At 38.9% G+C, this 17,979-nt stretch overlaps 1 protein-coding gene across 2 annotated transcripts in view; it reads right to left on the bottom strand.

Annotated features, from left to right (window-relative positions):
• Window positions 1-17,979, bottom strand: part of LOC108103763 (leucine-rich repeat-containing protein 24) — a 116,042-nt gene that overhangs the window by 57,146 nt on the left and 40,917 nt on the right. The gene's annotated exons all lie outside the window — the stretch shown is intronic.

The raw sequence follows: 17,979 nt of genomic DNA, 5'->3' as shown, positions 1-17,979 counted from the left end.
GTTCGTGAAAATGAATCTGAAACCGAGTACTACGCACATATTGTGTGGCTAATTGTTTGATTTGCGACACTTCTCCCACGGCGAGAAATTTAATTACGAAATTAAATTAATGTAAGTCCACTCAACGGAATCAGAAACAAAAGGCAACAGCTAGCAAACAGTAAACATTAAATATCGATTTTCAGCGCCAACAACGCGAACAGCGAAATGCACTTTAAATTCAAATTTGCACATGACCATGGGTCAGATATATGTTTCAATCTAGGGGTATACATATTCTTGGTAACTTAATTTACTATATGTGGTATTTAGGGTTAAACATTGTGATAAAAAGGCTTAAATATAAATGCTTTTCAACTATACTAAACTTTTGAAATTAAAAACTAATAAATATTATGATGAAAAATCTTATAGCTACTATTTTACAACCTCTAGCTTCTCTATTTTTAATAATATTTACATATAATTATTAAATCGTTTTATAATACATTTACAAACTTTTCAGCGTATATAAATCACGGCTTGCCGAAATTAGCCTGGTTTCTCGTTAATTTGCAACATGACCATCATGTCGGGTCACGAAACACGTGACCCGCCCATCTTTTGTCTCCACGCACCCAAAACAGCAAGATAACCACGAAGGCTGGATAACCACTCCCACAAATGGGATTGAGTGTGTGGGTATGGGCTGGGGCATGGGCTTGGGCTTGGGATTGGAGCCACGACCCTCGGCAAGGAGAGCAGGCAGTTAGTAATGGTTTATGCAGCGCGACGCCTGCCAAAAAAATATTTATAACATACCGTGTGGTGTTGTACGTAAGTATGTATCTATGTAGATATATGTGTTTGGCCAAAAAGTTTTTTGGGCCAGGCCAGGAAAACGTATTCACACTACCAGTACTAGGAGTACCAAGTAAGTGGAGGAAAAGGCATCGCATCGCATCGAGTGGCCATAAATAAAGACACTAATGCAACTTAAATAAGACAATAATATGGGGAAATCTGCCGGGAACAGTGGCGCCAATGATATATATATATATATATGTATATTCCGCATAAGTAGAGGAAGTTGGAGAGCTGAATTCAAAGTCGGAGAGAGGCAATAATTTATTTAATTTGGGCTTAGAGCTCTTCACCTTCAGTCGCTTTTGCTTATTTTCCTGTTATATTTTTTTTTGGGGGGGGGTGAGAATCTCCAGCTTCTTTGATTGTCCACTTCCTTACGTATTTATTCAGAGGTTACTGCCTACTGGCCCTTCTCCTTCTCCACCACGTCACCACTGTGGCATCAATTGCCAAATCCTTCTGTCGACAGTTGCTCCTCCTCTTTCTTCTCCTCCTTCCCATCAAGCGTTTTCCTTTCTTTTCTTTCTTTTTCACTCAATCTGCCTGCCAGTAGCCTGGCGACGCATCCTGGATCCTGAAGATGTCTGTCTAGCAGGTCGATGGATGGATGGATGGATGGATGGATAGATGGATGGCTTGCATACACTCATCTCTTACTTAAAACACCCAACACAGCAATCCAAGTAAATCTGTTGTCTTAACACATAATAAATCAGCCACATTTTGAATGGCCATTTCAGCATCATCATGGGCATTGACTTTGACTTTGACAGTGGCCAAAAAATGATGGAGAGGGAAAGGGAACTGCCGCCACTTCCCCATGCCAAATTAAATATGCCGCACTTCAGCTGCCACTCAGGCTATGCCTCAATCAATCAATCACAGCCAAACAGCTGCCGCTTGAGCTGATTCTTAGACTTAAGTTTAGGTTATTTTTGCTTTACGTAAGCTGTTTTGTGGGGGGAGGGGAAACTCCACATCCACCTCTCTGTCGTCCTTCTTGGTTAATTAAATACGCTCATAAATTCAAAAGCCTCGTCGTCGTCGTTGTCGTCGTCGTCGTTGTCGTCGTCTTAGTCGTCTGTCTTGAATGCCTGCCTAGCCGCCGCCCATTTCCCTTAACCATAGTGGTATCATTGTGTCATTGAAGCCGCAGAAATGTCAGAGAGTTTTGTGCTTCAGTTTCTGTTTTTCTGCTTTTCTGCCTCTCTGTTTCCATTGACTTTTAGGGCCGGAGGTCGGGGTGGTTCGAGTTTCCAAGATCCAGCAAGCAAGCAACTCAACTCGTGGGGCTTGTCAGTTCATGTTAAGTATTGTGTTGTTTGTTTGTTCATTGGTTGCCTTCCAATGCGACAACAATGCATCTTAAGACCGACTTTACCTTGGCCCATTCCCGCCGTAGCCAGGCGTTTTCCATCCCAATTCCTTCAACCAGAAGACCGCTCGCGCTCTCTTTATGCCTATGAATGCAGCTTATTTCGAATGGGTAGAAGAAAAAACCCCTTTTGAGCTTGAAATCAAGTGTACTGTTGACGTTGTTGTTGTTAATGTCGCTGCTGCTCAGACATTGCGCGGATTATTGATTGATTGAACAGCCTTGAAAGGGATACGAAGGATTTCCAGCCAGTTCTCTTCTCAAGTGCGAACTGAAAAATATTGATCAAATTGAGAAAACGAGAAATGGAGAAATGGAGAAATGAAAATGCAAAAGCCCGCAATTGCACTTTACTCTTGAACGTAGACTTTTAAAAAAGGGATTCCCCGGATGAGCTATACAGATGAAAAAAAATGTATTACAAAAATATTCATCGAAAATGTATATAAAAAAATAAATCGAAATATGCATCGAAAATATATATCGAAAATGTATATCGAATATATATCTACAATTTTTAAAAGGTTACACTTCTCTGAACATCTCTTCTAGTTTCATTGATATTCAAATATAGCCCAAAGATCTCCGATAGCTAGTATATTATTCTTATAATTATCGATAACTTTTTAATATCTTATAAGGTTAATAAAAAAATAAAAACAATATTATAGTAATTTCTCTCTCTGTACCCATATGAAACGTGCACGCACTGTTAATTTTACAATACGAGATTACTGAGGGGCATGGCAAAAAGGCAGGATGCCAAATTGATTTTGATTGACCTCGCGCCTCGTGTCCGCCACTTGTCGCCCAATATATATATGTCCCTGTGAGTGTGCCAAACTTCTGAAGGGTCCCCCCATTTTTATCTCCACTCTCTTTTATGGGTGTAAGTGTTGACAACTTAAAGGAGGCGGAGGAAGAGGAGGAGTAGTTTGAACTTTTAAATCGAAACTATCGACTATACTTTTAACAAGTCTCCCAAAACGCTCCCTCGGCTCACTTTAAAGCTTTTGACCATGTTCTCCTCCTCCTCCTCCTGCCACCCTTCACCCCTTCAACTCCATAGTATTACCGCAATTTAATATATATTTTGCAACAAAACTCACACAAAAGTTTTCCAGCAGCCACCACAGCCGCAAATTCGTATTAATCCAACTATTCTCTGGGTAAGAGGATTTGGGGGTAGGACCAGGAGACCTACCAAGGAGCCCAACCAAAGAGATTGACAGTCATGCCGGGGCGAGGTGGAATGGTGGTCAGAGAGAGTGCAAAGTGTCTCACAAGTCCACTTGACACTAATAACAGATTTTGCGGTCGCTCGAAAAGTTGAGTAAGCACTACAACAACAACATCAAGAACTACAATTGCCGACAGTTTTCCTCCTCCACATCTTTTTTTCAATTTTCATTCTCATCTCTTATATATGAATTTTGATCAAAATCGAAGGATTTATATATATTTTGATGGACTTGGAAATAATCCTGTCCAAATCGATTTTAATCTTTACTCTTTGACAAGATCTAGCTTTTTGGAGAATTTTGGTTGGGAAAACTGGAAAATCTATCTGAATTCCAATTCTGGAATGTAGACGTTTATGTTTAATAGTAATCACTGATCATTAAAACAAAAATAAAAACAGATTGATTTATGCTTTCTTAGATGTAACAAAATTAAGGAACTTTTTTTTTTAAATAATTTTTTTTTTCCTGAGTACCGAAAAGCACATCTTGAAATGGTTTTTGAAGATCTTCCTTGACTAAAATCTAGAAATACATGAAGCAGACTGACTTGCCATTGTTATACAATACAACGTTAATTAATTCATTATATAATCGGCAAATGACTCAGTAGTATTGCTTGAAGCACAACGACTTTTGTGGGTCTGCTGCGGCTCTGCTCTGGCTATGGCTGTGGGTTCCCCCATATAAAAATGAAAACTTTTGGGCCTACGGCCCAATGGCGGTTATAACTTCAGCTTTTACGGAGGCGCAACAACCCGCAGCGATGGCAGCAGATAAAGAAAAGGCACACCAGATATTTACAAAGAGGTACACGATGATAGAGAGGGGGCATGAGAGAGCAGCAGCATTTTATGCCACCACCCCCGAAGTGGTTTGCACAGGGCAGACCAGGCAGCAACCTTGAAACTTTCACACACAGCCCAGTCCGATGATATCGCATCGTATCGCATCTGGTAAGGAACATCTTTCTCGCTGGCCTATTCATTTGCTATTTTCGGTTGGAAATGTCCAAAAAAAACTGTTTTGCCAGGCCATTGCGTTGTGCCTAGACTAGACTCGAATGCCCCGGGCTGTGGCAGTGTCCCTCATATACTCCGACTGGGGTTGGTCATCTCTGTCTCCACCAGTAGCAGATTGCCTGTTGGGTTTGGGTTGCTCTGGGTTTGGGTTGATGCCCCCGAGCCGAAAACTGTTAAATTATTTTTTTATTGCCGGGCAAGAGCGAGGGCGCTCCTTTATTAAGGTGCTGCCACTGCCGCTGCTGCTGTCGCTGAAGAGGAGAGCTGTCTCTGCGATGAAAGTAAGCGTTAAGTACGAACAAAGTGAAAAGTATTGCCCGTGCGTGCCCAAAGTTTTTTGTACAACCCAACACCACCCACTCACTCACCACCCCCTACAACTATACAGAACTGAACTGCAAACTAAGAAGCACTGTACAGTACAGTACAGAGTACAGCTCGTTCTCTTCTTTCCACAACCCAGTTCAGCCATCAGCCGCAGCGTCAAACAAAGCACTTGAAGTGAAAATTGTGCTGGCTTTTGTCTCTTTGTCTTAACTTAACTTTGGTGTGCCACTGCGCTGCAGCAGTTGCCCACTGCAGTTGTGGGACAGGACAAGAATGGAAGCTACGGTTAAGTTTCTCGACTAAGAGCTACCCCCTACTACTAACTGTGAAAAGTTTTTGCCTAACTAAAAAATTTCTTCCCTTTTTTAAACGTTCTTTTGATTATTAAAAACGAAATACAATTTTCTATTAAAATCAATTATATATCTGAAGAATCAGTGTGGTGTTAAGTTACCAAATCGGCAACAAAGTAAATATTTACATAATGGTAGTGATAGAAAAGCCCCTCTAGTGCTTTTTCTTGTCCTATCAAGACATTTTCTGTACCTAAATTAACATTAAACCTAACATTATATAAACATAGCATTATCCTAATATTAAACTGAGTTTTCACATCACTATAAATAACCCTTACTTTCAGACTATACAAACAATGACATCAGAAATCATCGTCAGCTTTAGAATTTTGAGGAAAATGCCGTCAAAGTTTAAATTAAAGCCCCCAATTAGAACACAATTTTGTCAGCTTATCTGTGACAGAAAGATTAATTAATAATCTTTTCCAAGGCTTCTTCACCCAAATGTTAGAATTTTTGCATATATCTCTCGTTTTTAAGTGGTCTTTCTGGTGTGATTAGTAAGTTTTTTCAGTTTTCCCCTCCCAACAACATACATTTTCCACATATACGTACACCAATTTGTACACATTTTGGTGATGTATGTTTGGGGGAGTCTGGAGTGACCTCCGAGTCATATAAACTCGTGCTAAACAAATGTGACGGCTACAACCGAAAAACACCAGAAATTGAGAGGTCATAAATAACTTATTTCCAAATTGCAGACGTGGTGGCGGCACCACCAACGGCGGCGGCAACGAGCACATATCCCCGTTGTATCCTCCTCCGTATTTGAGAAACCCACATCAGCTGTCACTCAAAAATGACTAACACGCATCGCCCCTCTGGCCGGAAGTTGTGCCGAGAGTTTGGACAGGACACGCTGGATTGGAATGAAAGGAGCAACAGCAACAGTAGCAGCAGCAGTATAAATGAGGATAAAAGTTTTCCTTTTGATTGATTTGAGTCATTTGAGTGCTCTCTGGACAAATTTCGATTTCGTACTCGAAGGCATGGGGACCGGACCATCAAGCAGTCGCTCTAATTAGTGTCTCTCTGATATATATTTTTTTCATGCTTTTCCATTGAGGCGCAATTTTGTCGATTTTCTGTTGCTTTTACTGTCGTCTATATCTGTGACTGTGTCTGTATGTGTGTGAGTGCTGCCTGCAGCAGAAAGTTGCTTCAATAGCCGAAAAAAGTCGCATTCTTGGCCATCATTGAAATGTGCGTAAATGAAAAATTCCTTTTACATAATGCGCCACATAGCCGAGCAAGCAAAAACGGTCCCAAAATCCGCACCCAGTGTCCAAACGGACAAACGGACGAACCGACGACTATTCCTTTTCAATTCGCATAATGAATAGATGGGAAAAATACCAGAAACAAACTGCAAGTACAACTCATTCCATATCTGGCCTGTAGAGCGAGCCTCGCACCCATTTTGGAAACTTTCGTTCGTTGAATTTTGGGATTGTATGGGAAAATGGTTGAAGCAGCAGGAGGAGAAGGAGGAGGAGAAGGTGGAGCAGGCAGCGGTGTAGGCCGCAAAGCAACAGAGGTGTGGCATGCCCGCAAAATCCATTAGGGTCAGGTCCAACGGTCCGTTCTGAAACTGATGAATTGCCATAAGTTGTCAGTGAAGTGGGACGAAATCAGTTATCAATAATGTAGGAATATGCAAATATGCGGTATATGCCCCGATAATGCTATTTGCAGCTTCTTTCGATTGCACAAGTACACTGCGAAATAAAAAGGGGTTAGTTATAGTTTACAATGTAGTAGAATTATACTTATACTTATGACTTTTTAAAGATATTAATGATGAAGTTTTCATAAATCATTTTAAGAAGATATTCTTTCTGGGAAAAAATCTTTCAATTTGTACTAATAATTTGGGGTGTGAAGTAGGGTGAAAGTTCTTTGTTCCTATAACAGGAAAAATAAACCTCCCTTGTAGACTTTAAAATAAAAGAAAGTTACATTTCAAGCTTAGAAACTTCAACCTTTAACTACCAAAAGCTACCCTTACCAAGGCTAGAGTTACCAAAGTACTTCACTAAACATAACTCGATTTTCCAGGACCAAATGTATATACATATACATATACACATGAGTGTTGTAAAGACTTCGGTTAGTTGAATACCAAACAGCGAAATTCAAAAGCGAAAGAAGATATTTCAAGCCCCATTGAAAAACCAGTTAAATGTGGAAAGCTAGAATCGAAATATAGCGGAAACGAAATGAGACAAAAACCAAGGGAAAGGTTGAGTAAAAAAAAAAAAAAAATAAAAAATATATATATATATTTAGATATATATAAAATATATATATATAAACAATAATAACAAAGTCGGAAGCGCCATAGAGATAAAAAATATTTACGGAAAAAAACTAAGCAAAGAGGCGAGAGAAGAAAATCATAAAAACGATATGAAATTTATGCGCATATTTCATTTCTTTTTGTTGAACGGTTGCTTCCTGCATCCACCCCAAACCAACCAACCTACCACCCACCCATACACCACATCAGTTCAATGGTGCTGCTGCAGAAGAGGCGTCTCCCCCTCTCCTTTTTCTTTCCTCGTCCGCCTCATGCACAACCCTCAAAGTGATGGCCGTTTCTTGTAGAGTTTTATTCGATATTTTCTTTACATTTTCTTATGCTTGCTACGTTTTGTTTTCCTGCGGTTGTTATGACGATGCCATTCTTTATTTTTTCTATACCACGCTGCCATACCATCGACCATCTACTATTCCATATATACCATATACACCATTCTCAACCACCCAACCAAACACAACCAACGAACCACCCACTTTCCTCGTTCGACGGCCAAGCCAAGGTGTAATGTAATGTAATGTAATTTAATTCATTCTTTTTTGTACCTCTTACTTTTGGAATACAAATGGTATGTTGGCTTTATGGTCAAGTTGTGGTGTCTAGTTTATAGGGTATATAAACATATACGGGATCACGATCGGAAGTCTAATTTTATCTGTCCCTCTGAAAGTCAAGATCTGGGACTATGAATATTTACTAGTTCTTAAATTAGTTTTAAGTTTTCAACAAAAAAAAAGGTAAATCCAGTAGTTTTTCGGCTCCTTAAAAATGTAAACCAAAATATGTTTTAACCTAATAAAAATTTCGATTTTCATGAGTGGTTCTCTTCTGAATTTCTATATTTACTAAATTTATAAACTATTTATTAAATTCCTACCAGAATATAAGAACTTCGAATCAACTTTTATATTCGTTTTTATTTTGAAGGTGTCTTGGCTGCTTTTCGAGCATGCATTAATATTGGCATCTTCTCCTACACGACGACGACTCCCCTCAAATTTCCTGTCCAATCTCTGACCCGTCGTCTTTCTCCTTCTGCCGCTGCTCCTCCTGTCAATATATATATATTGATTCTGAGCATCCCCAGCGACCTTTTCTTATTGCAGACCCACACCATGCCACATCACACCACCTTCAACTGACTGGAAATCTTGGTAGTAGTCTCCTTCGTCGTCGTCGGCGGCGGCGTCGTCTGGGCCTGTCGTAAAATGTTTGCCGTGATGCCGGGCGCTATCTGTGCAACCGATATATTGGATGCAGTCACGCCTCTCAAGCACACACAACCTACAAACCTACCACTTTCCAATAGCCATCCATATTTGTGTGCCACAAACACAGAGTACAAAAAAATGTTGTAAGTAAAGACCAACTAATATGTAGAAAATTAAAAGCTATGCGTGTCTAGTAGTCATATTTGGCCACCCCTTCTTCTCCTCCTCCGCTCTTTAAACCAGATATTTAAAAAGTTTAACATGTTAACAAAAAAAAAAAAAGTTTGCGTGTTTTCCGGACATATGTAGATGATTCTGTTTTCTCCCTGTTTGAGATAGTCTAATTTATCAAAATCATTTTGTAACACTTTCAAAACTTAACCAATTAACAACAAAATTATATATGAAACTCACATACAGGCAACAAAATTGTAATAGTTATAAAAAGTTTGGCATTTGGTTATTAATTTTTTTGTTTTTTTCCAGCTTGTGTTCTAACATTGTGTTTTCGTAATCATTTACAATGGCTTTCAAAGTACTTTTCCAGCGTCATGTTGAAATTGTAGCCCTCTAGCTAGTATGGGTGAGTAGATGGAAGGAGGCTGAGTCAATTATATTGTACTTGTAGCTACATAAAAACACTCCCTACTTCATTGCTTACAGATTCACTGTGTGACTTGATTTCAAATCGAAAATTGTAATGCGCTGATTTCCCTCGAATTTCCAGTGACTGAAAACCGTTAATCGGAACGGAAAGCGAACCACTGGCACACACATGGTATAGATTACATTTGACCTATGCTATATAGCTTGCTGGCTATGGCTATACTGTTATGTCGTCGTCTCTCGATTGTTTCCCCCACACAAAACCAGACCAGACCAGACCAGACCCTAGACTAGAATCCTCCTCTTTTCCTTCTCATATGATGATTGACGTAACTATATTTGGCGGCGGTCGGTGGTCCCCAGTTGGCTGAGAAGTGGACCAGGGCGAAGGGCAAAAGGGCAAAACAGCTAACGACAGCGATAAACACGTGTTGGGCCTGTTGTGTCATTGTTTTGTGGGCCGGAATCAAAATCAGTAAGCGGTGTGGGGTGGGCATGGGGAGCTCGGAGTTTGGGTCCGAATTGTTCAACAATAAATCCAAAAACAAGAGCGAAAAAACAAAACACACACAAACTTAACGAGGCTCATCGAGTAAAGGGACAATTATTGGATACACTGAGGGAAAATATAAGCAAAAAACCTAATTTAAGAACACTTAAAAATAAAAGAGTTCTTCAGAATAAGTTTTCTGGGCTCTACAAAGTATATAAATTTAAAAATTTTTAAGGAAATTGATTTGAATTTTATAAAAATCTATTTTTGATATAACATTTTCTTTCCCTGCTTTTCGACTCATGGCCCAAAGAGAAGCTATACTTGGAGTTCTGGGTAGAAAATGATATCCAAATAAACAGAGAACAAAAATAACTTCACTGGCCTATTAAAAATAATGTCTTTTGCTTGGTTAGCTTTAAAAAACACATGTTCAGCTGTTTTCCATTTTAACACATTTGTCAGAAGCTTTTTTTGGTAACTTTTCCCAATACTTTTAAGATGGTTTTTCTATATTGTTGTAAACTTAAAAGGAAATCTTTAAATACTTTAACTTTCCTTAATCAAAAATATTTTTTAAACTAAAAAAAAAACATAGAAAGAAGCCAACCTAAATTTCTTTACATGTCTAACCTAATTCATTTTTCCGAATTCAAAACCTTAGTTTGAAATCAATATTTTGACACGTTTTCCCTTGGGACGTGCAATAGTTCACGACCACTAGGCACCATTACAACGTAATCAACTGTCGTTGGCTTGTTCGAGAACTCGACTCGTAGGAAAATTGATAGCCAGTTGGGAGGCTCAATCAAAATCCGAGTGCATGCAGCTGGTGCCGGCCGTTGAATCATCGAACGCGGCGCGGCATTCATTAGTCATTTAAATTAATTGAACATGCTCTTTTTTTTCTACCTCTCTCTATCTTTCTCGTTTTTTATGCCACGAACAGGTGAAGGTCAACCGCAACTAAGCCAGTTTGGAGGACCACAGCTGAATTTTACAAATTGTTCTTGCAAGAACGACACGATGCCGCCAGCTTACCTGAAATTAAGAAAAAACGAGAGATTTTTAGTATAAATGTTGTAGAAAAAGCATACAAAATGGGTGGTAATTGTAGATAGATTTTCCACCATTTCCCTTGACTAACTTGTAATTTTCCTTCCAATAATGCCCATATTGTTATATAATAGATGAAGGGGGTTAATTGGAAATAATTTAATCTAAAAGTCACTGTTGCCGGCTGTATGTTGTATAACATTTTAATTTTGTAATTTCTTTTTTGTAATTCAGTTTTTCCCTCTTTTTTTTTTATTGGATATTTAATCGAAAGACAAGCGTCCGAGCGGAGGCCACTATTGCATGTTCCATATGTAGGTCATCTATGATGGCTGAACCTAGAAGGAAAGTTGATACGGAGTGGAGTTGGTTGCCACTTCACCATGCCGCCGCCACAATATTTCGACGTCTATGGATCCGTCAGTCAGTCAGTCAACTAGTCAGTCACTCAGTCAGTAGTCTGTCATATGGTTTAAGGCTTTGGCTCTCGCTCTGGATCCTTAACGGAGCCAAAGTGTGGGTCTTCAACGGGTTAACCTCTGTGCCCTCTTCACTTTCTGCCGTCGTTTTGATTGACTTCAAAAAGTCGCCCCAGCAATATATGTACAATATTCCATTCCACACGACAGTGTTCGTTCCATGGTGGTGCTACCACCACCCCCTTGACCTTTATCACAACTGTCAATTATGCTATAAAAAATATGCTGAATTAATAAAGGAAACATATAAGCGGAAAAAAGTGAACAGCTAGGAACGCGGCACAGGATTAAACTGTTTTATTTACGACCTAAAGTGCCAATTAAAAAAGAGTTGCTAGCAAAAATATTTCACAAGCGTCCTTTTTTTTCTTATTTTGACATTGTTCTTCAACCTTTTTTTATTTTTTTATTATACAACGTTTGTGTTGTTCAGAATTTATAAAAAATGTACATGCATATGTAATGTAAATAGAAAAAGAAATAAATATTTTGATATTGTTTAACAAATTTGTAAACTTTGTTTGGATATTTTTGACTTTGAACCTACTCAAATAGGAACTTAAATGAGATTTTCAAAGATTTTTTCGTCTTCTTAAATCCCAAAGATAAACACCATCATTTATTTTTTCCACATATGATTTATAATTCCCTGTTATGAACCCCCCTCTTTGTCATGAAGTTTCAGGGACAAATATTTAATTTTAGCCGCTTTTATTAATTATATCGTGCCAAATTGGCACTTCCAATATAGAGTGAAGCTACATGCTACTGCCATTTGAGGGTAACCCGAACATCTGCCCGGGTTCTCATGTTGCGATTCGCTAGCCCGGTAAATTGATGAGCTCAGCGTGGCAAACATCAGCGAGCGGACACTCACCCACATCGCGCTATCATACGCCCACATAATTAACACTTTGGTTCGATGTGGGTAAATATTTAGCATGCGTCTATAAAGCGGACATACACTCTCTTTCGGTCGGTCGGTCTGGTCTGTCTCTTTTCGTGGAGGGGGCCGTGGGGGAGGGGCAAATAAATTTATTCATGCTATACCTAATAGAGCAACTTGACTGCTGGACTGGCCTAGCCTGGCTGCTTGCCACCATGAAGATGTGGTGGTAGTAAAATCACAAAGGAGCCGAAAACAAATGGCGTTGGGGAAGGAAAGTAACACCGCCCACATTTGGCTTTCGTTTCATTTTTTTTTTTTACTTTTTCGTAGGTGGGTGGATATTCCTCCTCCTCCGGAGGCGGGCAAAATACGCCTCCGCCTTTTGACCGGGGATAATCAAAGCCTCGGATTGCCCCTTGGCCCAGTCTAGCCACACACACGTGCTGCTGCTCCTAGCTTGTGGGTTATGGGACTTGGGTTGATTCAAATTACCCAACGCACTCACTCAACAAAATATAAAGAAAAAAAAGAAGGAAAAACTTAACAAAAAAAAGCTATTAACATACGTAAAAGTTTCTACTAAATCGAGCTACCTTAACTCGCCACTTGAATAAATAAAAGTTCTAAAATTGGTTGGCAAAAGTTAAGGTCTTTGGGCTTTAACAAATTCTAAATCTTACAAAAATAATATAAAATCTTTAAAAAAAAGTTAAGTTATTATTGCAAAGTATTGGTTAATTTTTTATAGTTTTTGTTTCAATGTCAAGATTGCAGTGCACGTGACACTCACGAGCTGCAAAAATTATGCCAAATCTCTAGGGGGGCAATTGCTAGTGGGGAGAAGCACTCTGTTTGCCGCCCACTGTCTATTTGCCACGCCCACCCAATGTTGCACTCTCTACGTCGAAGACAGCTATCGAATCGAAATTTAAATCTATACGAAACTGCACTTTAGAAGGGCGGGTTGAGGGGTTGAGCAAAGAGAGGGTGAAGGTTGAAAGTTTGAAGTTTGAACAAGAACATACATGAGTCGCAGATAAATCAGTCGAGATCACAAGATATCTATATAAATCTTAGCTTTACTTACTAACATAGCCCTTTTCTCCATGACAAACGTTAACGCCTCTCTTAATTTAGTTGAAAAATTGATTTCGAAAAGGGGTACAAAAAAAAGGTTAAAAAGTCGCCTTATTGGTCGTGTGCTAACTGTCAATCATCATAACTATATGTGACGTCTGAAGTCGTTTGGAATTAGAAAAAGCTTTTAGCTAGCCCATGTACAAAAAGCATAAAAAGTGTAGATATAGATAGCTAGCTATATATATATATATATATATATATATGGTCAGGAATTGAGATCCCGGTGCCAGTTTGTCTGACTATCCCGGTTTACCCCCTCCCCGTGTGTGTGTGTGTGTGTGATATGAACTTTATTGCCTTTTGAAATGGGGTGCTAATTGTATCGACCTTTGCTTTTTGCCAGCAGACAGACCGACCGACCATCCATCCGCTCCCATTTGAGCGTATATCAGTATCAGAGTATCTATTGGGGGAAGTAGCTATCAGTTTCAGCTACTCTACTGTCCTCCTCCCTCTCTCCTTTATTTATGTTTATCGCAATTAATTAATCTGTCTAATGGCGTGTTGGGTAACCCAGTTTCATTGCACAACTCTGACATCCATCTCTCAATTCATCCGACCAGTCGTATATAGTACATACATATATACATCCTCTGATGGCAAAAGGCAACGTCTGTCTTTATGTCGAATGTGTCGGACGTGCGCTTGTCTAAATGCATTTATAATGCCAATCAATCAAACGCAATTATAAACCCTATTGGCGCTATGCCTGCCCATGCAATTGCCTCCTTAAAATGCGCGGGCGAGTTAGATTTTTTTGCTTTGCTTTTCGCTTTCGCTTTGGCTTTGGCTTTGGCTTGGATAAGGCAAGTAATGGCATGTAATAGTCTACAACGGTCCCTGACTTGCAGTTTAATTCGAGCCAACAATTGCCTGGCGCCCGTAATCGTTGTGGTTAGACTAAAAAGTAAGGTGGCCATGCAGAGGCAGGCATGCAGGCAGGCAGGCAAGAGATCAATGCTGTCTGGAAAATACTCAGAAAACAGTAAGGATTAATTTGAAAAGGAATTTATTATTTATTTGAATTATTTGTATACCCTTTGCTTATAGAATAAAAGGGTATAATGTATTCGTTGAGAAATACGTAATAACTAGAATGACCCTTTAGACCAGAGGTGCTCGAATACGTATTACGGCAGAGAATTTACTAACACAAATCCAAGAAAGCGTGCACGTATGTATGTAGTGACGCTTTTGTGTTGGCTTGCAGCTGTGCACTGAGAGAAAGAAAAACACTTTTGTTTTGCTAAGCAATTCATCATCCGTTGCGAAATAAACTGAAAAGTGCAAACATAAGTTATAAAGAATGAATTCCAGTGCACGAGTTCGAAGATGATCGAGGATGAAACAAAAACAAAGTACATTGCAGTTGACCAGGGAGTGAGGCGGAAAGAGGAACACGAAAAATTGTTATTGGAATAGCAAGCAAGGAGTTCGAGGATGATCGAGAAAGAAACAAAAAAAAAATAGAGTTCAGTTGGTGACGAAATTAGGCGAAAAGAGGAATACGCAAATTTGTTATTGGAATAGCGCCGCTAGCGCTAAAAGCTTATGAGCGAGCCAATTCATATGCAGCGAGCATTTACACAAACAAATCAGCACTCAGAGCATAGGCATTGAGCAATCTGCTTTAAGGTATATACATTATTGATTATGATCAAAAGCATAGTACGTCCACCTGTCCATATGAACGCTAAGATCTCAGAAGCTATAAGAGATACAAAGTTGAGACTAAGTTTGCAGATTTTTGAGATGCCAAGCTTGTCAGCGTCTTGCCATTCTCACTCTTACACCCACAAAACGCGGTTATTAACAAGAAGTAACTTTAACACAAACATATTTTCAAATTGAAACCAGCAATCTAAAAATCTTCTTTCCCGTGTAACAGTTATCGCATATTTGGCAGTTCACATCCATTCATCATTCATTCTTCACTTTTTTCCTAGCCACCCAAAGACCATTTTACCCACCTTCGTTGAGGGGGCGTTGTAATACCTTTAGTAGATGTGATTACCTTGAGCATTGCATTCATATTCATTGTAGTTGCTAACACTGACCCAGATCCTGATACAGAACAAAGCTAAACGTGACCAAGCAGCAGATTTTTATGCGCTTCTATCATGCTATTATGCCCTATTTGCTTGTGGCCTCTGCCCGCTCATGTTCCATGCAACATGCCCCATCTTAACGAACCAAAAGTGCAAGCCATAAGCATTTTCTAATTTGTAATATATCACATTTCCGCAACCCTTCTACTCCAACCCATCCTACCACTGAGACAAGAACAATATTTTATTTCTATTTAAAAAAAAAAAAAACAAATAAGGGTATAAAAAACGAGAAAGAGAGTGTAATTAAAAGCCCTACTAATATGTGTGTGCGCTTTTTTGGTTATTATGAAAATTATAATAACCTAAAAATCAACATGGTCCTTGCCCCGAAACCCCATGGCTCCGAAAAATATATGATATACACCTCCCCCTCCTGCGCCCCATATAGCATTTTACTACAGCAAAGACCACCCACGACGATGCTGTACCCCCTTTCGCCTTTCGAAAGAGAAGCATTGCGTATGAAGTCCTTTTATGACATGTTTGCCATTTATCTGTTTGTTTGTAAGCTTTGCCGTCTCTGTGCTTTGCTTTTTTCCCCTCTCTGTTTATTCTAGTGGCGTTTCCCTGTCTCTGTCGCGCTTTCTCGCCTTCTCTTTCTTGCTCCATTCGGTCCAATACTGGCCCAAAAAAAAAAAAAAAAATTTGCATAATAAATAAATGTTGGAGAAGCGAAAAGACAAAGCAGAGAGAGAGAAAGAGAATGGTTTTTAGGGCGGGGGAGTGGGGGAATAAAAAGAAGAAAATATGACTTTTAGCCGAAACCCTTAATCAAAAGTTTAAACAATATAAAATTAAAAGAAGAAGACAAAAAAAAAACCAGAACAGAATAAAAATATTATGGAATAATAAAAGGGCCAGCCAGAGCAGAGACCAAGACTAAAACCGAGATTTCATAACCAGCGCATTCCCACACAGATATCCGCCAAATAATAATAATGGAGTCCAGCGTAGCGTAGTCCAAACGACGACGACGACGACGACGACTCTCTGACCAGTTTTGTACAATTTTCTAGCTGGGAATGCTGCCTTCCCCATTCCATACCCCCGCCGCATTTCACATTTTTGTACCCTTGGTTGGCTGTCAGGTTTTCATTTTTTTTTGTCCCATGGCTTGCACTTGGCTAAATGCAAAGAGCCAAAAATCGAGAAATTTGGCCCAGTGGGCCAATGTTTTAGACGCAGGACTTCAACTCCCTCTGTTCGCATCAAACTTGTTTAAGGTATTCTACTAAATCTTGCCTTAATGGCTAATTTAAAATATGGCCAAGGACTTCATATCATAAAGAAAGTAAACAAAAAAAAAAGAAAACATGCGTTCCCTCCTTCATTATTCTTAAAGTTTTCAAGTTGATTTTATTAATGCTGCACAACAAAACTCTCAAAAGAGTGTTTAAACAGCGCTTGAGGTATACATTTTATAAGAAATTTTCATTTTCTTATTACTCTGAAGCTTATGTAACGTAATTAAAGCAAAGAAATTTTATATCTTAAATCAGTAGATTAAAATAGCAATCCCATTACGTATACCCTTTTTGGTAGAGTAAAAAGTTTTAATGTACATCGTATTGATCAGGATCAATAGGCGAGTGGATTTAGCCATGTATATCTGTCCGTCCGTTTTTTCCTATTACATCTCGAAAACTAGCTACAAAGTTAAGATTAAGCATACATATTCTAGAGATTCTTGTTAAGCGTAAGTTTATTTCAGCAAAAAGACACAACTCCTTTAACGTCCACAGACTGTAGAAACCTGTGGCGACCATAAGATTATTGTTAAATATCTATCGAAGCCGTTTTTCAAGTCAGAAAATTATTAGTTTCTGATTAAATTGATAAACAGAAGGTTAAGAAAGTTAAAACTCGACTAAAACGTTTCATTTCGTTTCTAATCGCAATGCTCCCCGTAAAGTATATCCTCCGTTAAGATATACAGCACTTAAATAGAACTGCGAGCATGTTTAAAAAATTTGCATGATCATCTTCTCACCTATTGTGTCCTAAAATACATATTAAAAATGCCCAAAAATAGGCTTGTGTCTGCAGACAATATCTTCACAGGTGACAGAGCAGGAATTTACGCATACGAGCTCGAAGCTATATACAAATATAAAAAAAAATCCACAAAAAAACACGCTTAAAAATGAGGACAAAAGTTGTCCTCTTTCTTCGTGTTTGGCATGAAATTATTTGCTTGGTCCAAAAAAGCTTTTGGGAGGAAAACTGTTGAAAAGGTCAAAATAGAAAAGATGACAAGACAATGAAAATTCTTACACTTTGGCGCCCAATGAATTCCTTTTGATCCCTGTCCCCAGCTCATTGATGTGCAATGTCAAGCGTAGCAGTTTAATGGATTTCAAAATCATTTTATACCCAAAAATTAGACTACCAACAACCAAACTATAATGAAAATTCGACTCAAAATAATGCAAGTGTGTTAATCATCATCATCATAGAGATTGGAAGGGAGGGATGGGTAGAGAAGCATATTTTGAAGAACATTA

The sequence above is a fragment of the Drosophila eugracilis genome, unplaced genomic scaffold, assembly GCF_018153835.1.
Source record: "Drosophila eugracilis isolate 14026-0451.02 unplaced genomic scaffold, ASM1815383v1 contig_1414, whole genome shotgun sequence".
Taxonomy (NCBI): domain Eukaryota; kingdom Metazoa; phylum Arthropoda; class Insecta; order Diptera; family Drosophilidae; genus Drosophila; species Drosophila eugracilis.
Note: the sequence above shows the minus strand (reverse complement) of the source record. Positions and strands in the feature narration are given on the sequence as shown.